General features: G+C 36.7%; 1 long non-coding RNA gene and 3 pseudogenes across 4 annotated transcripts; all 4 read right to left on the reverse strand.

Annotated features, from left to right (window-relative positions):
* Positions 1 to 583: 583 nt before the first annotated feature.
* On the reverse strand, positions 584 to 2,634 carry LOC147520585 (putative aldo-keto reductase 2 pseudogene; annotated as a pseudogene). Its single transcript, XR_015212698.1, has 2 exons — positions 1,490 to 2,634; positions 584 to 921 (listed from the first exon to the last, which is right to left on the reverse strand). The product of XR_015212698.1 is annotated as a putative aldo-keto reductase 2 pseudogene (transcript).
* A 7,106-nt stretch (positions 2,635 to 9,740) lies between these two features.
* LOC147520586 (putative aldo-keto reductase 2 pseudogene) lies at positions 9,741 to 11,274 on the reverse strand (annotated as a pseudogene). Its single transcript, XR_015212699.1, has one exon. The product of XR_015212699.1 is annotated as a putative aldo-keto reductase 2 pseudogene (transcript).
* Positions 11,275 to 15,409: 4,135 nt separating this feature from the next.
* On the reverse strand, positions 15,410 to 16,742 carry LOC147520587 (putative aldo-keto reductase 2 pseudogene; annotated as a pseudogene). Its single transcript, XR_015212702.1, has one exon. The product of XR_015212702.1 is annotated as a putative aldo-keto reductase 2 pseudogene (transcript).
* Positions 16,743 to 18,415: 1,673 nt separating this feature from the next.
* LOC147520588 (uncharacterized) lies at positions 18,416 to 20,952 on the reverse strand. The gene is made up of 3 exons (XR_015214437.1): positions 20,689 to 20,952; positions 19,767 to 19,844; positions 18,416 to 19,152 (listed from the first exon to the last, which is right to left on the reverse strand). It is a non-coding gene; the product is annotated as an uncharacterized LOC147520588 (long non-coding RNA).
* Between the last annotated feature and the right edge of the window lie 2,962 nt (positions 20,953 to 23,914).

Here is a 23,914-nt window from a genome sequence, read left to right on the forward strand (position 1 = left end):
CCCTGATATCTAGAGCTGGTGAAGTAAGTGTTTCCCAGAATCCTAGTTCATTTCACTAGTTAGAAAATGATGTATATTACATAACCAACTCCGTTCCAAATGTTCGAACGAGTTTGTATTTAGGAGGATAGGATTTGCATGTCATTCAGAAAGGACTTTCGGCACAGCTTGTTGTACGCTTGTTTTAATTATTTGTAAGACTCGTTATTAATAAAATTTCCACTTGATTGAAATAATAATAATAAACTCCCTTCCAAATGCCTCCCACGGTCCCATGGTCAACCACATCCATGCTAACGGCCTTGGAGCCCCCATTGCAACAACTAAATTTGCCCACAATCGATTGCTCCTGTCCATGGATGTTGATATTAGTTTATTAGGATCCATAGTGAGTTCTATCTTTGATGGGAACCTATGTAGGAAATGCGGCGCAGACAAGCGGGGTTTGGAGCACACTTGCATCCCAATGGCAAACTGAAGCTAGATGCTTCAGTTATCTAGGTTTCATTTGGAAACTTATCCATGTTAGCTATGCAGATGGAGAACATTGTGACAAAACGGAAGCGAATTAAAAGTTAAGGTATGAGAAAAAACTCTGCAAATTTTTATTATTAACGATTGATTCCCCTGTTTACAGACTATGATCTCCTTTTACAGAGTAATTGAAATAGGAATGCTACTAAAAGTATACTAATGCCTAATCTTTGACTCATAATCTATTTAGGAATAGCTAAATCATAAAGACTAATTATATATCCTAATTCTAGAACAACAAAAAAAAAATAGAAACCTAATACTACCTTATTGTCCTGCATCACATTGCAATGAAGTTACAGAATATGAAGTTACAGACGGCTCGGGTAAATTACAATTTGGGTATAGAACCAAATGGATGGGAGGGGATAGCAGTGCGATGGTGCTCTCAAGCAAACATGTTGTAACACCTAGCCATAGCGTGCTTCTTAATTCGGTGCGAGTGGATTCAAGTGTTAGAGGCAATTGCCACCAGCATGCCGTTGATTTCATTTCCACTATTGACGGATCAACCAACCAATGTGAAGCTTGTAGTGGACGTATTTGAGGTTGGTGTAAACTGTAAAAGCTTAATTCAGAGGGTGAAGATGGGGTGGTCAGCAAAGAAGACATTCACAAATGCATATCAGAGAAAACAAATGGACTACAGTCCATTGAATTCAAGAGGGAGCAGTTAAAATGAAAACAATCAGGGAAGTCCTTGTCAGAGTAGATTTAATTCATATATTTTCGGTCTAAATCAATTTAATTCATATATTTTGCTAAAATGTGCAAAAGGTGAAATGCACAATCTATACGTGGGATCTCAACAAAATTAAAGAAACACCATGTATACAAAATTTAACACCTAGGCAGATAATTGGCTACGAAATTAAATTAAAATTCCAAGAGTTTGTTCGCATAAACATACTGCTTATTGAAACAAAAAGAACGCACACTAACATTCACACTGAACATAAAGAAAAGTAGGCACACATAACCAAAACTTGTAAAGCCAGTTCTCAATATCAATTATCTTCATTCACTCTTCCATGAAGACAATTCCGGAGTATCTGATTCCTTCCAAGTCCCATAACCCGCTCCATATCTTTCACCCTTAACAGCTTCTTCCGAAGCTAAACCTTCAAGCTCAGCCATCTCTTCAGGTGAAAGCTTCACAGATAGAGCACCAATATTTTGATTGAGATTTTCAATTTTAGTAGTGCCTGGAATTGGACACACATCATTCCCCTGGTGATGAACCCATGCCAAAGCAAGCTGCGATGGAGTGCATCCCTTTTTAAGAGCTATCTCATTTACGAGATCGAATATAAGTTCGTTATGCTCCAGATTCTCAGGTTGAAACCTCGGTAGCAGGTGCTTTCGGATATCACCCTCAGACAAGTTCTCAACCAGCTTTGCACCTGAGGAAAGAAACCCCCTTCCTAAAGGACTATAAGCAACAATTCCAATACCAAGTTCTCTACAAACAGGAACAATTTCTTCCTCGACGTCTCTTGCCCACAAAGACCATTCTAACTGTACAGCAGTAATTGGATGCACCGCGTGTGCTCTTCTAATTGTTGAAGCAGAAGCTTCAGACAAACCAATATATTTAATTCTTCCTTCTTCAACTAATTTCTTCAGTTCTCCTATCGTTACTTCAACAGGAACTCCTGTATCGATGCGATGTTGGTAATAAAGATCGATGCAATCAACTTGTAGCCTCTTCAAACTAGCTTCACAGGCTGCTCTAACATAAGCAGGATCTCCACGTATGCTTCTTTTCCCATCGGTCCCATCGGCGGAACGGAGACCAAACTTTGTAGCTAACTCCACTTTGTTGCGAATGTCTTTGAGAGCTTTGCCTAGAAGGATTTCATTTGTGAATGGACCGTACACGTCGGATGTGTCGAGGAAAGTAATGCCTGTATCGATGGCATGGTGAATTAAATCTATCATGTCGGATTCGGGCTTTGCAGGACCGTAAAATGCCGACATCCCCATACATCCTAGACCTTGTCTAGAAACCTCAAGGCCTTGAGAACCCAATTTTATCTTCTCTATCTTTGCCATCTTTATTATGATTTTGTTTTGGATTGATCTGAAAATTATCTTCAGGGGGTGAGTGGAATATATAGTCCACCATATCGATAGATTTGGAATAAGCAATGTGACGTTTGGAATGACGTTAATGCTGATTACAATAAAGAGAACGGCCCATTGGACAATATTGAGTTTTAAATTTGATTTTACGTAGCTTCCGCGAAGAAGTTTTAATTTTGGTTTTAGTTGGGTCGGTATATAACTAGATAACTGCTAAGCAGTGGGGCGTGAGCGGAGGGTGGAGAAGAGAGAGGAAAAGATGGGTTTATGGGTGGGGAGATTGAGAGAGAGAGTTAGGGTTATGGTTTACTTGAGAGGGAGAGAGAGAGGTAATGACAGACAGATAGAAACCAACTAACTTGTTTTTTGTCCGCATACTTCCATTTCTGCCAAGATCGTTTGCTCCGCTCACTCGATTATAACTCAAGAATGATAGTTTTTGTTCAATAACAATTTTGCCCTCCACTTTGATGATTTTGGACAAAAATATATCTCCACATTGTTTGATCATTTTTTTTTTTTTTCTTTATTTATCTCCCTCCACCAATTTTTAGGAATCAGATTTAATTACAGAAAATGGATGATTTAGATTTTAGCAACGAATTTATATACAAAGAGATAGGGGTGGGCAATGGGCCGGGTCGGGCTAGCCCGGCCCTAAACATTTAAAGCCCTTCAAATATTAAGGCTGGGTCGGCCCGACCCTAAAGTCAGCATAGGGTCGGGTCGGGCCGGGTCACAAGTCTAAATCTCAAAGCCTCGACCCTACCCTAATCCCCCTTTAAAGGCTTTAGGTATGGGGATTTAGGGGAGCCTATATATATTTTTTTTTTCTTTTACTACATCAGTTTTAAAACTCATTTATATGACAAAAATGTACAATGATCTACAAACTCAAAGTCCCACAAATCTAGTAATAATCCTGGATAAGTCCAACAATTTAAAATGCACATCCACAATCTAATGAACTGAAGTACATCCAGAGTTCAAAATTTGTTCATCCTTGTACTCAAACCTCACTAAAATTACATTTAACATTGAAATACATTGACAAATAATTATATTATCATTTTAAATGAAGAAGTAATAGATATAAAGAAGAAACATAATAGCTTTGGTTAAGGGCCATGGAAGTTGTTAAACTGTTTCCAATATCATAAATTATTTCCATAATAGATTCAAACAAATATAATATTACCTTTCTTCTAATTTAAAAGTGATTCAAGCTTTGTATGTGGAAATGAAAATATTGGCTTTTGAACAAGTGATGGAGAAAGGTTTGAAATTACAAATGCCATTTTTCTGACAAAGGTTTTTTTTGGTTTTTATCTTACAAATGTCTGCTCTGTATTTCGCTTTAATGGTGTGGAAGGAAACATTTAGTTCTAGACTTGGCTTGGATGTGAATAAAAATATAATTTCTAAGAAGTAAGTGGGAAAAGAAATTGAGAATAATAAGTTCTGAACTTTGACTTGATGATCAAAGGAATAAAGTCTTATTTTTTATTAGGCTAGTGCTCATTGTTCTTCATGGCTGCTAAGTTGACAAGTTTTTGTTATATAAGACAAGTTATTGGAAGTACCCTTGGGTGTAAGTGATAAATTACAAAAGATAATGTTATTTTAATTAGAAATATTTAACAAATAGTAGGACAATTATGGTATGTGTATTTATAGTGAAAGTGTGAAACAGGGCCGGTTAGGGCTTGGTTAGGGCCGGGCTAATGAGGGCTGAATTAGGGTCGGGTCTATGTTTTAGAACCTTAGCCCTAGACCTACCCTAGAAGGCATTAGGGCCGGGCCGGCCCTACCCTAAACTCTGTGAGGGCTTTAGTTATGAGGGCTTTATAGGGCTTAGGGTCGGGTCGATCAGGACCGGTTAGGGTCGTTAGGGCCAAATTCCAACCCCTACAAAGAGGTGTATCCATATTTTAATACACATGACATGCATAATACTGTTTGAATGTGTATTATACACATGCATAATGGTGTGATATACACATACATAGTTGTGTTTGCATGTTTATCAGACTATTACTCTGAAGTCCCAACTTAAAAATATCATTGACGACAACAATATTGAAATCGAGATAAATCACACGATTAATTAACATAAGATTCGAATATATTTGAATCGGAAATTCAATTGTTGTTCAATTGTTTGTCAAACCAGTGTCAAAATTGATCCAATTATTCTTCAATCAACAATAACTTAGAATTGAAAAGTGAAAAAATAGATTGCAAAGTGAGAAGAGTGTTTGTCATGAGAGAATAAGATGTTTTCTCACATCTTAAATCACTAATCACAACACACAAACCAACTAGCTCAAACATGGAAACAACGAACTAGATCTCAAAAACATTTACAAGTTTATAGTTGAAGTGTTTTTTTTTAGATGGAGAAAAATGTAGATGTTTGTCATGAGAAAATAAAGTGTTTGTCATGAGAGAATAAAGAATTGATTGATAGAAGTGGAAATAGGGGTGTAAAAAAGGCCCCCAAGCCCTCGGCTTGGCCCGACCACCACGTTTTAAGGGGAGGGTAAGGGCCTAGATGTGAAAGCATGAGGGCGGCCCTCACAACTTTTTTTATGTAATTTTATTTATATTTTGTGAAAAATTACGTAATTGTATAAATAGCAAAATGAAAAGTATGTTTTACATAAATTAGTGCTTTGTGTAGGCTCCTCCAACGTTACATGAAAAATCTAGTTCAAAATAACAAATTGTTCTATTGTCGGGATATGAACCCGGGTCACTTCTTCATGTATAAGCAAGAATAAAATATAAATCAGAATGATGTGATATGATTTTTGGTATATGGTATATTGTAATAAAGTTTTTAATCAACTTCAACTAATCAAACACAAGTTATTCTACAACCTACAACACCATATTATATTTTTGGTCTCATATACATTTCTTATTGATTTATGGAATACATCGACACATAAAACCTAAGAACGAATCAGCACATAAAACCTAAGAACGAACTGAATTTTATTATATTACCAATTTTAGCAAAATTATTAGAAAAAATGGCCGTTTTGTACCATGAACTTTGCTGGTTTTACCAATTTGGGCCAATTCAAGAACTTTTTTTTTTAGCAAATTGGGCCATGACCTTTTTCTTTTGTATCAGTTTGGGCCACCGGTGTATTTTCGTTAGAAAATTTGCTGATGTGTACAAACGGCTGCCTATGTGTACAAACGTCTGCTAATGTGTGTTAACGGAAGATGGCGTCACCGGTGATTTTTCACTATTCACGTGAATAATATTTTTTTCAAAAATCAAATTTTAAAAACAAAAAACACTATTCATGTGAACAGTGTTTTTCAAAAAAAAACCCAAATTTAAATAACAAAAGACACTATTCACGCGAACAATATTTTTTAAAAAACACTATTCACGTGAACAGTGTTTTCACTATTCATGTGAATAGTGTTTCCAAAAAAAACAAATTTAAATAACAAAAGACACTATTCACGTGAACATTTTTTTTTTTGGTGTGTGTGTAATAATCAATTGATTAAATAAAGATTATTACAAAAAAAAAAAAAAAAAATTACGTGAATAGTGAAAACACTGTTCACGTGAATAGCATTTTTAATTAAAGAATTAATTTTTAAGGAAAAAGCACTGCTCACGTGAATAGTGTTTTTTTGGTGCCATCTTTGAAATTTCGGTGACACTTTGAAATTTTATGTGAAATTTCGGTTCGAAACACTTTGAAATTTCGATGCCACATCACTAGTGATTAGGTGTGCACTTCAACGGTGACACATGAGCATTTGGTCGGACACATATACATCCGGCAAGCCACATAAGCATGTGAAGTAACGGAATGGTAACGGTGGCCCAAACTGATACAAAAGAGAAAGGTCATGGCCCAATTTGCTCAAAAAAAAAGTTCATGGCCCAAATTGATAAAACCAGCAAAGTTCATGGTACTAAACGGTCATTTTTTCAAATTATTAACCAAATTCAAGATTGAGAAAACCTATTATTTAAAAGTGATAATTAATTTATCGCGTATCAATTTAGCAAAATTATACTGTAAATAAAGAATTTAAGAGAGTAATCAAACCCGACACTCTAGCCCGACCCTTAAACTCGGCCCTCTGGCCTGGCCCTCAATTCTCGGTCTAAAGAGAGGGTTGAGGTGAGGGTTAGGGCTTCACAATTTTAGTATTGGCCCTCATAGGCCCGCCCCTCACTATATGAGAGGGCTGGGCCGGGATGTCCCTCAAGTCATACGAGCTTCATGGTTTGAGTCGTAGACTTAATTTGAGAACTGCTTAATTGTTCTTTTGTTTTGTTGTTGTTGTTGTTATTGTTTTTATTTGATCATTCATAATTATGCTATTGTCCTCTTTCTTGGATTAGTATTTGTGCACATACAATCGTCTCCATGTCGTAACAGAATATCACAAAATTACATTAGGCGAAAACAATTAATTGCATTCCAGCTTCAACACCAACTATCATTCCAAACATGGCACAAGGACTCCAGAGACCAGAGTGTTTGGAGAAAATACGTACTCTTCGGTCTCCACTACAAATATGTTTATTAGTGTTTGTGCTTATGTCGCATCTGTGCATCTCAACAACCATATAGACGTGCAATTTGCGCACAATCCCTCTCTCCCATGGTTAGTTGGTTTTGCGGTGAAACACAACTTCAATTGTGCTATGATGCTTTGAATTCAATCCTGTGCACTTTACAACATCTACTACCACTCCTATAAGATTTGTTGTTGTCCAACTATAAATGGAAAATCTTGATATCTAGAGAACGTGAAGTAAGTGTTTCCCAATAGCAATGATTGAATGAAAGGTTTCCTCTGGTATTGGATGTCTTCGGTGGCACACAGGAGCAATTATCATTTCAGAGACTTGGTTTTAAGCTGGCACTCGGTTATTATGGGATCCGCTCTTGGGGTTACCAACATTTGATAATGTAAGCCTCTCAGTAGGCCTTGTGAGGATCTCACTCACTTGCCTGTACTATGTGATATGCCCAAGTTCATCAATAAAGATTACTTATTAAAATATATATATATATATATATATATATATATATATATATATATATATATATATATATATATATATATATATATTCCGTAATCCTAGTTCATTTCACTAGTTAGAAAATGATGTATATTACATAATCAACTTCGTTCCAAATGTTCGAACGAGTTTGTATTTATGAGGATAGGATTTGTTATTCAGAAAAGAGTTGCGGCACAACTTGTTGTACGTTTGTCTTAATTATTTGTAAAACTCGTTATTAATAAAATTTCCACTTGATTGAAATAATAATAATAATAAACTCCCTTCCAAATGCCTCCCATGGTCCCATGGTCAGCCACCTCCATGCTAACGACCTTGGAGCCCCCATTGCAACAACTAAATTTGCCCACAATCGATTGCTCTTGTCCATGGATGTTGATATTAGATTTTTAGGATCCATAGTGAGTTCTATCTTTGATGGGAACCTATGTAGGAAATGGGGCGATGACAAGCGGGGTTTGGAGCACACTTGCATCCAGTGGCGGAGCCAAAAATTGTCTCCAGGAGGGGCCTAGTGATTAGTACAGTGCGGAACCTAAGCAAGTACTTGTTTTTTTTTTACACTGTGGAACAATATACACTGAGAAGGTATGGTAAACAAAATAGCTATGCATCTGAGAAGGCAAAAGCCTTAGTATTGACAAACAAAGTAGCATTGCGGGTTTAAACAAGTACTACTACTTTTTTTTTGGGTTTTTATAGATGTGCACTCCTATTTTGAAACGAAATTAAACTTGCCCCCCCTCCCTCCAAACTCACATACCGTGAAATGTTTCTATTATCTCGTGGTGAAATGTCCTAACAACCCTTTGTGTAAAAAACATTCTAGTTGTACATTTGTGTAAAAAACATTCATTTTTACCTAAAACCTAACTCTATAACTCCAGACCATTAATGACAAAAGTACATCAAGTTTGTCATTCATAACTCACAGTTCTAACTCAAAGTTCTAATTGGTTTTCAGTCAGTCAAGACTATAAGTACAACTAGAATAACTACACTTGAATTACACTACTTACAAATTTTTTATTTAGACTTGCACCCCCAATATAAACTTATAATTAGATAAACACCCCCAACTTTACTATTTTATTTAGACTTGCCCTCCTAATACAAACCTGGAACAAGAAAAACACTCCCATTCTAAGATAACCAAAAAGGATAGTTAAGACATTTCACCATGAGATAACAGAGACGACATTTCACGGTGTGTGTTTTTTTGGGGGGGGGGGGCAAGTCTAATTTCGTTTCAAAATAGGGATGCAGATCTATAAAACCCTTTTTTTTTTCACATGTTAGGGGGGGCCTACACCCTACCTGGCCTCTACATAGGTCCGCCACTGCTTGCATCCAATGGCAAACTGAAGCTAGATGCTTCGGTTATCTAAGTTTCATTTGGAAACCTATCCGTGTTAGCTAAGCAGATGGAGAATATTGTGACAAAGTGGAAGCGAATTAAAAGTTAAGGTATGAGAAAAACTATGCAAATTTTTATTATTAACGATTGATTCCCCTGTGTACAGACTACGATCTCCTTTTACAGAGTAATTAAATAGAAATGCTACTAAAAGTATTAAAGCCTAATCTATTACTCATAATCTATTTAGGAATAGCTAAATCATAAAGACTAATTATATCCTAATTCTAGAACTATATGAAAAAAAATAGAAACCTAATACTACCTTATTGTCCTGCATCACATTGCAATGAAGTTACAGACAAATTACAAATTGGGTATAGAACCAAATGGATGGGAGGGGATTGCAGTGCGATGGTGCTCTCAAGCAAACGTGTTGTAACACCCAGCCATAGGCCCATAGCGTGCTTCTGAAGTCAGTGCGAGTGGATTCAAGTGTTAGAGGCAATTGCAACCAGCATGCAATTGATTTCATTACCACTATTGACGGATAAAATAACCAATCGAAGCTTGTAGTGGACGTATTTGAGGTGGGTGTAAAACTGTAAAAGTTTAATTAAGAGGGTGAAGATGGGGAAGTCAGCAAAGAAGACATTCACAAATGCATATCAGAGAAACAAATACGTCTAGGCAGATAATTGGCTACGAAATTAAATTAAAATTCCAATAGTTTGTTCGCATAAACATACTGCTTATTGAAACAAAAAGAACCCACACTAACATTCACACTGAACATAAAGAAAAGTAGGCACACATCACCAAAACTTGTAAAGCCAGTTCTCAATATCAATTATCTTCACTCACTCTTCCATGAAGACAATTCCGGAGTATCCGAATCCTTCCAAGTCCTTGAAACCGCTCCATATCTTCCGCCCTTAACAGCTTCTTCCGAAGCTAAACCTTCAAGCTCAGCCATCTCTTCAGGTGAAAGCTTCACAGCTAGAGCACCAATATTTTGATTGAGATTTTCAATTTTAGTAGTGCCTGGAATTGGACACACATCATTCCCCTGGTGATGAACCCATGCCAAAGCAAGCTGCGATGGAGTGCATCCCTTTTTAAGAGCTATCTCATTTACGAGATCGAATATAAGTTCGTTATGCTCCAGATTCTCAGGTTGAAACCTCGGTAGGTGCTTTCGGAAATCACCCTCAGACAAGTTCTCAACCAGCTTTGCACCTGAGGAAAGAAACCCTCTTCCTAAAGGACTATAAGCAACAATTCCAATACCAAGTTCTCTACAAACAGGAACAATTTCTTCCTCGACGTCTCTTGTCCACAAAGACCATTCTAACTGTACAGCAGTAATTGGATGCACCGCATGTGCTCTTCTAATTGTTGAAGCAGATGCTTCAGACAAACCAATATATTTAATTCTCCCTTCTTCAACTAATTTCTTCAGTTCTCCTATCGTTACTTCAATAGGAACTCCGGTATCGATGCGATGTTGGTAATAAAGATCGATGCAATCAACTTGTAGCCTCTTCAAACTAGCTTCAGAGGCTGCTCTAACATAAGCAGGATCTCCACGTATGCTAATTTTCCCATCGGCGAAATGGACACCAAACTTTGTAGCTAACTCCACTTTGTTGGGAATGTCTTTGAGAGCTTTGCCCAGAAGGATTTCATTTGTGAATGGACCGTACATGTCGGATGTGTCGAGGAAAGTAATGCCTGTATCGATGGCATGGTGAATTAGATCTATCATGTCGGATTCGGGCTTTGGAGGACCGTAAAATGCCGACATCCCCATACATCCTAGACCTTGTTTAGAAACCTCAAGGCCTTGAGAACCCAACTTCATCTTCTCTATCTTTGCCATCTTAATGATTTTGTTTTGGATTGATCTGAAATTATCTTCAGTGGGTGAGTGGAATATATAGTCAACTACTTGACTATAGATAGATTTGGAATAAGTAAGGTGACGTTCGGAATGACGTTAATGCTAATTAGTACAATATTGAGTTTTAATTTTGGTTTTAGTTAGGGCCGGCATATAATTATGGCCTCAAAGAGTTTTAATTTTGGTACTAGCCATGCAGCCCGACCTGGGGCCGGGCCTGTTATTCTTAAACCCATCATGTCTGGGCCTATATTTAAGGGAAGCACTTGGAAGTTTAACATATCCATATCCAATAAGTAATACATATCATGATCCATTAACTAATCCATATCCATATCTATTAACTAATACATATCTATATCTATTAACTAATAACTAATTCCGTACATTTGAAATAATGAAATAATGAAATAATGCGTAGCTTTGTTTTTTGTTTTAGCATAACACATGAAAGGACAATTTTAATTTATATTAAATTAGAGAGCAGGCCAAATTCAGGGTTAGTTTGGTAAGAAGGCAAGTAATTATTTTTCAAATAGGGACTATTTTAAAAACTTTGCTGATGTGGCTCACTATGAACATCTTGGGAGAAACAGATATTAATATAGGTAGGATTAGTTAGGGTCGCCATATAATTATGGCTCAAGAATAGTTTTTGTTTAATGACATTTCAGCCCTCAACTTTGATGATTTTAGACAAAAACGTGTCTCTACTTTGTTTTACCACTTTTCTCTTTTCTTTCTTTATTCATCTGCCTCCACCAATTTTTGGGAACCATATTTAATTATAGAGAATGGGCGATTCAAATTTTAGCAACGGATTAACATGCAAAGAGGTGTATGCATGTTTTAATACACACGATAAGATCTTGTTTGCATGTGTATTATTATACACACAGGGGGATCTATGAGTTATCGACCCGGTCAGAGCCCCCCTTAATTTTGCTCAAAACCCAAAAGTACAGTGGTAACTGTTCACTCCAACAAAAAAAATAATAATAATAAAAATAAATAAATAAATAGTGAGAATTAGTATTAGCAGCCCCCCTATTGTTGAATCCTGCATCCGTCCCTGTATACACATATATACATAATGGTGTGTGCATGTGTGATATTACATATGCATAGTAGTGTTTGCATGCGTGTTATACACATGCGTAATGATGTTTGCATGTCTGTTATACAAATACATAATGGTGTGTGCATGTTGGTATACATACACATGCATAGTAGTGTTTGTATGTGTATTGGACTACTACTCTCAAGTCCCAACTTAAAAATATCATTTACGACAACAATATTGAAATCGAGATAAATCACACGATTAATTAACATAATATTCAAACATTTGAATAGGAAATTCTATTGTTGTTCAATTGTTTGTTGAACCAGTGTCAAAATCGACCTAATTATTCTTCAATCAACAAGAACTTCAAATTTGAAAGTGGAAAAAGTAGATTGTAAAGTGAGAAGAGTGTTTGTCATGAGAGAATAAGATGTTTTCTCACATCTTAAATCCCTAATCACAACACACAAACTAACTAGCTCAAACATGGAAACAACGAGATCTCAAAAATATTTACAAGTTTATAGTTGAAGTGTTTTTTTTTAGATGGAGAAGAAGGTAGATGTTTGTCATGAGAGTATAAAGTGTTTGTTGAGAGAATAAAGAATTGATTGATAGAAGTGGAATTAGGAGTGTAAAAAAGACCCTCGGCCCAGCTCGGCCCTCACGTTTTGAGGGGAGGGTAAGGACCAAGATGTGAAAGCATGAGGGCGGCCCTTAGCTTGACCTTCAAAGGCCCTCAGAAGGCCCGCATTAAGGCCCTCGCAACTTTTTTATGTAATTTTATTTATATTTTGTTAAAAAGTACGTAATTGTATAAATAGCAAAATGAAAAATATGTTTTACGTAAGTTAGTGCTTTGTGTAGACTCCTCCAACGTTACATGAAAAATCTAGTTTAAAATAACAAATTGTTCTATTGTCGGGATATGAACCTGGGTCACTTCTCCATGTATAAGCAATAATAAAATATAAATCAGAGTGATGTGATATGATCCTTGGTATATAGTAATGAAGTTAATCAACTTCAACTAATCAAACAGAAGTTATTCTACAACCTACAACACCATATCATATTTTTAGTCTCATATACATTTCTTATTGATTCATGGAATACAACGACACATAAAACCTAAGAACAAAACTTTTGAATATTACTATCTTATAAATTTTATCCAAATTATTAACCAAAGTCAAGATTGAGAAAACCTATTATTTAAACTTAACTTGATAATTACTTTATCACGTATCAATTTAGCAAGATTATACTGTAAATAAAGAGTTTAAAATAGTAATCAAATCCGGCTCTCTAGCCCGGCCCTAAAACCCAGCCCTCAATTCTTTAAAGAGAGGGCTGAGGTGAGAGTTAGGGATTCCCAAATTTAGCATTGCCCCTCATAGGCCCGCCCCTCACTACATGAGAGGGTCTAGTCGGCCAAAGCCCTCAAGTCATACGGGGTTCTTGGTTTGAGTCGTAAACTTAATCTAAGAACTGCTTAATTGTTTTGTCGTTGTTGTTGTTGTTTTTATTTTATCATTCATAATTATGCTATTGTCCTCTTTCATGGATTAGTATTTGTGCACATACAATCGTCTCCATGTCATAACAGAATATCACAAAATATATTGCATTAGGCGAAAATAGTTAATTGCATTTCATCTTCACCACCAACTATCATTCCAAACATAGCACAAGGACTCCAGAGACCAGAGTGTTTGGAGAAAACACTCTTAGGCATCCACTGCAAATCTGTTTATTAGTGTTTTTGCTTTATGTCGATCGTGCATCTCAACAAACATATTGACGTGCAATTTGTGCATAATCCCTCTCTCCCATGGTTAGTTGGTTTTGCGGTGAAACACAACTTCAATTGTGCTATGATGCTTTGAATTCAATCCTGTGTACTTTACAACATCTACTACCACTCCGGCCTATAAGATTTGTTGTTGTCCAACTATAAATGGAAAACCCTTATGTCTAGAGAAGGCAGTGAAGTAAGTGTTTCCCAGAATCCTAGTTCATTTCACTAGTTAGAAAACGATGTATATTACATAACCAACTCCGTTCCAAATGTTTGAACGAGTTTGTATTTAGGAGGATAGGATTTGTCATTCAGAAAGAATTTGCAGCACAGCTTGTTCCACGCTTGTCTTAATTATTTGTAAAACTTGTTATTAATAAAATTTTACCTTGATTGAAAGAATAATAATAAACTCCCTTCGAAATGCCTCCCATGGTCCCATGGTCAACCACATCCATGCTAACATCCTTGGAGCCCCCATTATTGCAACAACTAAATTTGCCCACAATCGATTGTTCCTGTCTATGGATGTTGATATTAGATTATTAGGATCCATAGTGAGTTCTATCTTTGATGGAAACCTATGTAGGAAATGCAACGAAGACAAGCGGGGTTTGGAGCACACTTGCATCCAATGGCAAACAGAAGCTAGATGCTTCGGTTATCTAGGTTTTATTTGGAAACCTATCCATGTTAGCTAAGCAGATGGAGAACATTGTGACAAAGCAAAAGCGAATTAAAAGTTAAGGTATGAGAAAAGACTCTGCAATTTTTTATTATTAACGATTGATTCCTCTGTTTACAGACTATGATCTCTTTTTACAGAGTAATTGAAATAGAAATGCTACTACAAGTATACTAATGCCTAATCTATGACTCATAATCTATTTAGGAATAGCTAAATCATAAAGACTAATTATATCCTAATTCTAGAACTACAAAAAAAAAAAAAAAAAAAAAAAAATAGAAACCTAATACTACCTTATTGTCTTGCATCACATTGCAATGAAGTTACAGAATATGAAGTTACAGACGGCTCGGGTAAATTACAAATTGGGTATAGAACCAAATGGATGGGAGGGGATAGCAGGGCGATGGTGCTAGCAGTGCGATGGTGCTCTCAAGCAAACGTGTTGTAACACCCAGCCATAGCGTGCTTCTTAATTCAGTGCGAGTGGATTCAAGTGTTAGAGGCAATTGCCACCAGCATGCCGTTGATTTCATTACCACTACTGACGGATCAACCAACCCAATGCGAAGTTCTTAGTGGACGTATTTGAGGTTGGTGTAAAACTGTAAAAGCTTAATTAAGAGGGTGAAGATGGGGTGGTCAGCAAAGAAGACATTCACAAATGCATATCAGAGAAAACGAATGGACTACAGTCTATTGAATTCAAGAGGGAGCAGTTAAATGAAAACAATCAGGGAAGCAGTAGCTGTCCTTCTCAGAGGAATTTGCAAATGTTTATCGATAATATTAGATATCCAAGAGTTAATTAAAAATGGAAAATATTAGATATCCAAGAGTTAATTAGATATCGTCCATTGCAGATAATTGGGTACGAAATAAATTAAAAATCCAAGAGTTTGTTCGCATAAACATACTGCTTTATTGAAACAAAAAGAATGCACACTAACACTCACACTGAACGTAAAGAAAAAACACATCACCAAAACTTGTAAAGCCAGTTCCCAATATCAATTATCTTCAGTCACTCTTCCATGAAGACAATTCCGGAGTATCTGATTCCTTCCAAGTCCTTATACCCGTTCCATATCTTTCGCCCTTAACAGCGTCTTCCGAAGCTAAACCTTCAAGCTCAGCCATCTCTTCAGGTGAAAGCTTAACAGCTAGAGCACCAATATTTTGATTGAGATTGTCAATTTTAGTAGTGCCTGGAATTGGACACACATCATTCCCCTGGTGATGAACCCATGCCAAAGCAAGCTGCGATGGAGTGCATCCCTTTTTAAGAGCTATCTCATTTATGAGATTGAATATAAGTTCGTTATGCTCCAGATTCTCAGGTTGAAACCTTGGTAGGTGCTTTCGAAAATCACCCTCAGACAAGTTCTCAACCAGCTTTGCACCTGAGGAAAGAAACCCCCTTCCTAAAGGACTATAAGCAACAATTCCAATACCAAGTTCTCTACAAACAGGAACAATTTCTTCCTCGACGTCTCTTGTCCACAAAGACCATTCTAACTGTACAGCAGTAATTGGATGCACCGCATGTGCTCTTCTAATTGTTGAAGCAGATGCTTCAGACAAACCAATATATTTAATTCTCCCTTCTTCAACTAATTTCTTCAGTTCTCCTATCGTTACTTCAATAGGAACTCCGGTATCAACACGATGTTGGTAATAAAGATCGATGCAATCAACTTGTAGCCTCTTCAAACTAGCTTCACAGGCTGCTCTAACAAAAGCAGGATCTCCACGTACGCTCATTTTACCAATTGCAAAATTGGCCAAATCGGTACCAAACTTTGTAGCTAACTCCACTTTGTTGCGAATGTCTTTGAGAGCTTTGCCTAGGAGGATTTCACTTGTGAATGGACCGTACACGTCGGATGTGTCGAGGAAAGTAATGCCTTTATCGATGGCATGGTGAATTAGATCTATCATGTCGGATTCGGGCTTTGCAGGACCGTAAATTGCCGACATCCCCATACATCCTAGACCTTGTCTAGAAACCTCAAGGCCTTGAGAACCCAATTTTATCTTCTCTATCTTTGCCATATTTATCTTATGATTTTGCTTTGGATTGATCTGAAATTATCTTCAGTGGGTGAGTGGAATATATAGTCAACTGCTCAACTATAGATAGATTTGGAATAAGCAATGTGACGTTTGGAATGACGTTAATGTCACGGTGCTCCAATGTCCACCACAGCGCGACAAGATTACTTGACAGGGGCACAAAGGATAATATTGAGTTTTAATTTTGATTTTAGCTAGCGTCGGCATATAATTATGACTCAAGTAGCTTTAATTATTATTATTATTTTAAACTTAAACTGGGGTTAAAGCAGACACCTGTTGGAGTTATTCCTTAAAGCAGTACTATTCGTGTGAAGAAGTCTGAGCGTGCATGCTCAAATTGGCCTTGCCCAAGGTGCGCTGCGCTCTTGTCGTGAAAAAGATGATAGTTTTTTTTTCAGCCTCTCGCGAAACAATGTTACTGGACTTTTGAGGGCATGCGCGCTTGAATTGGCCTTGCCGAGAGCGCGCCCGCGCCCATGCCTAAACTTGCAGTTTTTATTTCTACAGTAACCGTGAAATTACAAAGTTGAGTATAAAAACACAATAAGTCACGAAAAATAAACCCAATTTTGAGAGAGATCAAGATTGAGAGATAACTTTTGCAGAGAGAAAAACATGTAAAGAGAGATGAGTAATCTAATAAGGTAGAGAGACTTGAGAGGAGTGATTGCAATATTCCTTCCCAAGTTATAAAAAGATTAGTTCTTGTAGAAGTAGGCATCATTGGCCGAACCACGTTACATCTTTGTGTTGTAGTATGTTTTATCTTCTTTGCATTATTATTACTTGTTGGTGATAGTTGTTGATTGCTTGGAAGGTTGGGCTTGTTGTTGGTTGTAGTCGAAATTTAGAATTTGTCTGGAGTAGTTGTTTGTTCCATATTGCAAGTTATCTTAGTAGTGGGGATCGATTGGAATTGTTATTCCCCAACAACCCCCACCTGTTATTATTGCAAAAAGTTAAACCTTACAAGCCTCTCTAAGAGTTAGATCATTAAAAGGAGGAACACGAAAACATTATACCAACAGGCTTCAAGCCTAATATGCACTACTACATAAAAGCTCATTAACCACTATTTCGAAACCGTGGTAATAGCCACCGTGACAAATACTTTTAATAAAACCGTGGTATTAAGTATATCTTATTTACCACGGTTTTGGACAAAACAGTGGTATTATGGTATCCGAAACCGTGGTAAATAGTCCGTACTATTTGCAATATTCGTTATGAACCGTGGGAAATATTGAACAATTACCACGGTTTAGTTAAAACTGTGGTTTATATGAGTATATTTTTTAAAAAAAAAATAAATAAAAACCCTGAATATTTGATTTTCATCATTTTTAACCTGTAAAATTATTGATAACCCGCACCTGCCCATTTTAACCATGTCCACACTAAATTAAAAAAAGACATTACCTAATATAAACAATACATAGCGCAACAAACAAAATAAACAAATTTAGACATCCAACACAACAATGAATTACTAAAATAATTTGATAACTTTTTCGATTCAATAGATCTTTCCAAAATATCTAAAAAGTAACATACTTGTTCCATCTATACATCAAAAAGTTTGACAGTGCCAATATACAAACGGTGAGATCTATCCCCAAACCTTGAAGAGGTCCAAACCTAGTTAAGACCCCACAGTCGGCTCGATCGGATTATCTTTGGATGAAATTCAAAATTTCAAGTCGAACAAAATCAAATTTATCTTGTGTGTAGCTATCTCCTCGGAGTGTTAATTTTGTCATCCGCACGATCAATGATCAATCAAGAGCTAAGAAAAAACTGCTAAAATATATGATATTATGGAGAAAAAAGTATCTTAAGTTGAGAAAAAAATAATGTCAACCACTTTGAATATATCAACTACTATACATCAAAGATACATACACATTAGGCTCTTCTAAATATATATCAAGTGATATATATATAGTCAATTAGATAAACAAAAACCACATTAAACTACAAAAAATCTTTATGTCAGCAATGTGATATGTGACAACATACCTTAGTCGAAGTACCTACTTCTGGAGTTAGCAAACTGGTTAAGACACTTCCTCGTGACACAAGCCTAAGAAACCACAATCCTTGTTGTGTTTCTTGATATCCCTATCTTGTGATTTTGTATCCAATGAGAAAATCAGACTCTAGTCGACCAAAGGAAAACAAAGTTGTGAGAACTTGCAAGCTATCACACTTAACTCATGAAACAATTAAATAAGATGAAGGAAAACAAAAAAGAACCAATTCGTTTACAGAGCACAAGTATAATTAAAAAAATTAGCATTCTTACAACTTACAAGCCGACCAATGTTAATAGATAAAAGACCTAGCAATGCTTATGCAGTGCAAGGACTGATTATATCTTGAGTGTTAACAAAATGTCTTCTTGCACTTTGTTCAGGAGCAAAAGGTGGTCTCTATAGGGTCTTTCAATAAGAGCTCCACAGTGCAAAAACCACAACAGCCCTCATTACGCGTCTCCTTGTGATAACGTACAACCGCTCCTTTGCATATTCCAATACAACTTCGACCCATGAACCCCACCACCTCCACCACAACAATAGCCATAAAACTAAAATTAAAACTACATTTTCCACGATAGGTGCAGCAACACATGGACACACACATAGAACAAAATCAAAACAAAGTGAACTTCCTGCACTTACTTTTACAAGCACATTAACCTGCTTCTTTCAAAGTCTATTGATGATTCCTAACAATTTCCCACATAACACATAAAGGAAAATCAAACCTAAGTCAATCAATGTAATGGTGTAGCTCTTTTCTTTTTCCTTTTCCTTTTCCTTATCCTAATATCTAAACTATACACATGGTCTGTATACATGTAGACAACTAAAGCTAGTTTCTAAATTATCATGTTCATGAAAAAAAACATCTTATTCACATGCCTAGATACTACTGAAAATCAATAACATACATTAGTCTTCTATAAACCACATGAGTTAAACAAACAAGCTCACCTCCGTGATCAAGGTGTTGTTTCTCCAACCAAATTGACATTATCTTATTTTTACAAGTGGTAACCTTTGAAGTAAGGCTTTAATGCTAAGACATAGCATGGCCAGAAAAAATGGATCTAAGATGAATGCATCAAAAGGAAAACCAAATAGATTGTACGCATAGCATAAATTGAAGCTAACCATGCATCCAAACTGCCGAGCAAAAGAGTATAAACAATGGACATTGTGGAAACACTGCTTAACCATGTCTCCACACTTCTGCACAGGAAGGAAAACACCAAAGACACACCCTTAAGCATAAGCGTTATATCAATCCAGAAATATTAGTAATACATGTCAGTGCATGTAAGTTAGTAAAGGCTAAAGACAAACTAGAAACTAAAGGGGTAACCACTTCCTGAATAATTCTCTGCTTCTCCAATAATAGTCTTATACTCTTTTAACTATTCTTAATTACACTCAAATAGAGCTACTCAGCTACAGACAAAAATCCATGAACAAAAGGTGCTATAAAGATCGATGCATATATTAATCAAACCAGCAAACCATGCTTTCTCAAAAAAAAAAACTAACTAACTAAATTATCCTGACCAACAAATCAAAGTAGACGCTAATTCAAATAACCTAAACAGTTGCAATAAAAACCCCCAAGCCAGTTTCCTATGCAGGCTTAGTTAGTTCAAAGTTAACTTAATTATCTTACATAGTATAGACCATCTTGCTTCTATATTTCTACTGCTACGACAAAGAGGGACAGAAAAACAATGGCTATGAAAACCAATAAACTATACAGCATTACTGTGACCTTTAGTCAAACACTTTATAGATGGACTGAAAACCCAAAACAGAAAGATAGCACCACCCAAACAACACAATATTTCCAGTTACGCAAATTAAGAAATTAATAAGAAGACAACTTATAGAGGATGTAATCTAAGTTTCAAATCGGTAGAACTACAATAATTTTTTCCAAACCAACAAGGAAAGAACAGAAATAGAACAACTCTTTCAAATTTAATTGCCAAGAAGACACGTGAGGATTTCTCAAAGGATCAGTAAAAAGAAACACATCAAAATCGAACTAAAAACGATAAACTCTTACCGGATGAATTGAAAAGGAAGCGAATCAAATACGAACTGAGCATGACAATTTTTTGGAAGGACCAGCCTTGCAACTGTATCCAGGCGAGAGATAGATTTTCCTATATGATGAACGCGATTGGGAAAATTCTAGGAGAGAGATAGAGCAGAAACCCAGTGACGATTGAAAATAGGGGGTTTTAGCGCTATGTTTTTTTTGCCCTATTTTCAGTTTAATTTTTGGTTTTTCAATCGAGTGGTTTTGGAGTTTTGGAGACCCCCTTTATCCACGGTAGGTGTAATTTTAAGAAAAACATAAACCACCTTTTTCCAAGAAACAGTGGGGAATTCGAATATCTAAAAACAAATTGGCGATATTTGGTAGTACCGTGGTATATGGGATATTATTTACCACTATATCACGTAAACAGTGGCTTTTGCTTGTACCTAGATTTAGGAGTGTAAAAAAAAACCGTTGACCCATCATCCGGTAGGGTACCCGGTCTTCACCCGCCACCCAAATCCGCACCGACCCGAAAATAGACCTGCCCCGCCCCGCCACCGTTTTTATACGGTCGGGCTATGGGTGTAGGTTCTATGCTCAAACCCGACCCGTCAAGCCGCCCGACCCGCACCGTGTCAAAAGCCGTTGAGCCAACCCCGTTGACCCGTACAATTTCAAGACTCTAACTCTAATATTTTTGTATTTTGTTTATAATTTCTTTTAACTTTTGTAAGAATTTGAGAGATATGAATACAAACTTATGAGTTCAACATTAATTTCACATATTCAAGTTTGAACATTGGGAAAATATCAAAAGTTCAAATTCAACTTTCGAATTTTTGAGAAGATAAATCATTCATCCTTGTATTCATTTCGAATTCTTTTAGTTTATATTTTATTGTTTTATACCATAGATCCTCGCTCCCATCTTCATTTTATCATGCTATGAAAAATAATCAATTTACAAATGGTAAATCACGATAAATAAGTTTCAAATTTACAGATATGGTTTTGGGTTCAAATTCAAGTTTTTTTATTTTTGTTTATTTTTTATTGATTGATTCCATTTTTTCTCTATGCTGTGAATTGGAAATATATTACTTGCAGAATTAGAAAGTTTTTTTTTTAGTGAAATTGGGTTAAAATGGTAATTTCCACCCGACCCAGATGACCCGCCTAAAACCCGCCCCGTAAACTGACCCAACGGCCCGGGTGATGGTACTAAGACATGACACTTCAACCCGCCCGCCCCGCCCCATCACTATTTGACCCGCGGTTGACCCGGCCCGCCCCGTATACACCCCTACCTAGATTAGAAATGCGAAATGTACCGTGGTAAATGACTATTACCCACTTTTATTATAAACACAGTGGTATATACTATTTCACCTACCGTGGCTAATGCCCTTTTTTGTAGTAGTGATGTATAAGATAACATATTAGTCATTCTACAATCGAACCTAAGAAAGTAGTCCTACTTCCTAGTCATGATTTCTTTAACAATCTTAGGATGATCTTTCCTAAGATGAGTCTGCGCTTTCTCATAGTTGCAAAAGAAACCTTCGTAGGCACAACACACATAAGTGAGTCCCAAAGTATCATCCAATTTTTTTTTGGTGTAGTCCTCAAGATTTATCATCTTTTTGTTTTTGTTAGCGACTTTACTTTCTTCATCATTACAAGCGTAGGCTCTATTTCTCTTGAAGAACGCTCTTAGATCCATTTGCTTCTTTTTGACTTTACAGTAGTCCATTGATTTTAATCCTTAGAAGGCGCTACATAAAGTATTGGGCTAATGTGATCGTAAAGAACTTCGATCTCATTCTCGAGAGATCATTATCTTCATCCTCATTTCCAGCAACTAGCCCTTCATACATGTTTCGTTCTCTACTACTTGGCAGTTGGTTAATCGGAATAACTCTAGGTTGACTTTGGATTGGTGTGACCATATTACTATTTTCTCTCTGTGAAAAGGTGTTCACATAAAGAGTATCCATAGTTTCACCAATAATCATATTTACTATAGGAGTTGTTATCTCAGCAGGCACATAAAGTGCTAGCTGAAGTCCAATGGAAGGATCAGTTCCAGTCTCATGTACACCAGTATTGAGCTCTTCAACCTCTGTTCCATTCCCCTGAGCATCACTACTCTGACCATTTGATTCAGGTTGGGCAGTTGTACCAATGGGCTGCTCCCTGATCTCTTCGCCTCTATCATTTCTTATGCAACTTGTTCTTGCACCTTCAGAGAGGGCACTAGGACGACTCCTAACTCTCCATATTCTTCTATTCACATCTTCTCCACTTCCATTGCCAGCATACGTTACAATATTCCTCACAACATTCTCATAGCTTGCATTGGCATTAGGAGTCATTCTTTCATTCTGCCTTCCCTCCCGTGAACTGTTTACATTGTTAGCATCCAATCCAGTAGATTGTACAGTATTGAGTCTACTCATTCTTCCACTTCTGTTAGTGGTATTCAGCCTTCGGCCTTGACTTTGCATCAGATCACCCAAACATTTTTTAGTTTCATGCCCAAACTTTTGACACTTCTCACATCTGTTTGGGATCCAAGGGTACTCAAACGAGATAATCCATTCATCTCCTGGTGCTAGTTCAACTGTAAATAAATCTGGAAGCTTGGCAGAAACATTTACCTCGATACATAGTCGAGCATAATCGATTCGCTTCTTTTACTTTGTAGCTTCATCTTGACTGAAAGGAATGCCCACCTTGCTAGCTACGAACCCCAAATCATCATCAGTCCACAACTCCTTAAGGACGTTGTGACATTTAACCCACATAGGGATTGTTGTTACCATTGCTCCCTATTTTTCAACACCTCGAGTCCATGGATTTATGATAAAACAACGACCACTAAAGATTGGGCCTTCTTTAAAACTGCTTGACGAGCATCATTGCTTGAGAATTTGAAGTAAAACAAATCTTTATCCGCAATAATCTCAAATGTCCCTTTATCTTTCCATCGCTGTTGAAGGACGTTTTTCACATATGGGAATGAGAGGCGCTGCTCTATAAAGAATCCCACCACGTAGTCACTCCATTCATTACATCCTTGCATAATCAGATCCATCGGTACCTGAGTAACACCATTCACTTCTTGTAAAGTGAAGTGCTTTAGTGTTTTTTTAAGAGCAGACACTCTATTTTGAAGGAATAAGCTACTCCATGATGATGCAAAAAACCGGGCTAAGCGGGTATAATTCCAGCTGAGGAAGGT

The sequence above is a fragment of the Coptis chinensis genome, chromosome 2 (genome assembly GCF_015680905.1).
Source record: "Coptis chinensis isolate HL-2020 chromosome 2, ASM1568090v1, whole genome shotgun sequence".
Taxonomy (NCBI): Eukaryota; Viridiplantae; Streptophyta; class Magnoliopsida; order Ranunculales; family Ranunculaceae; genus Coptis; species Coptis chinensis.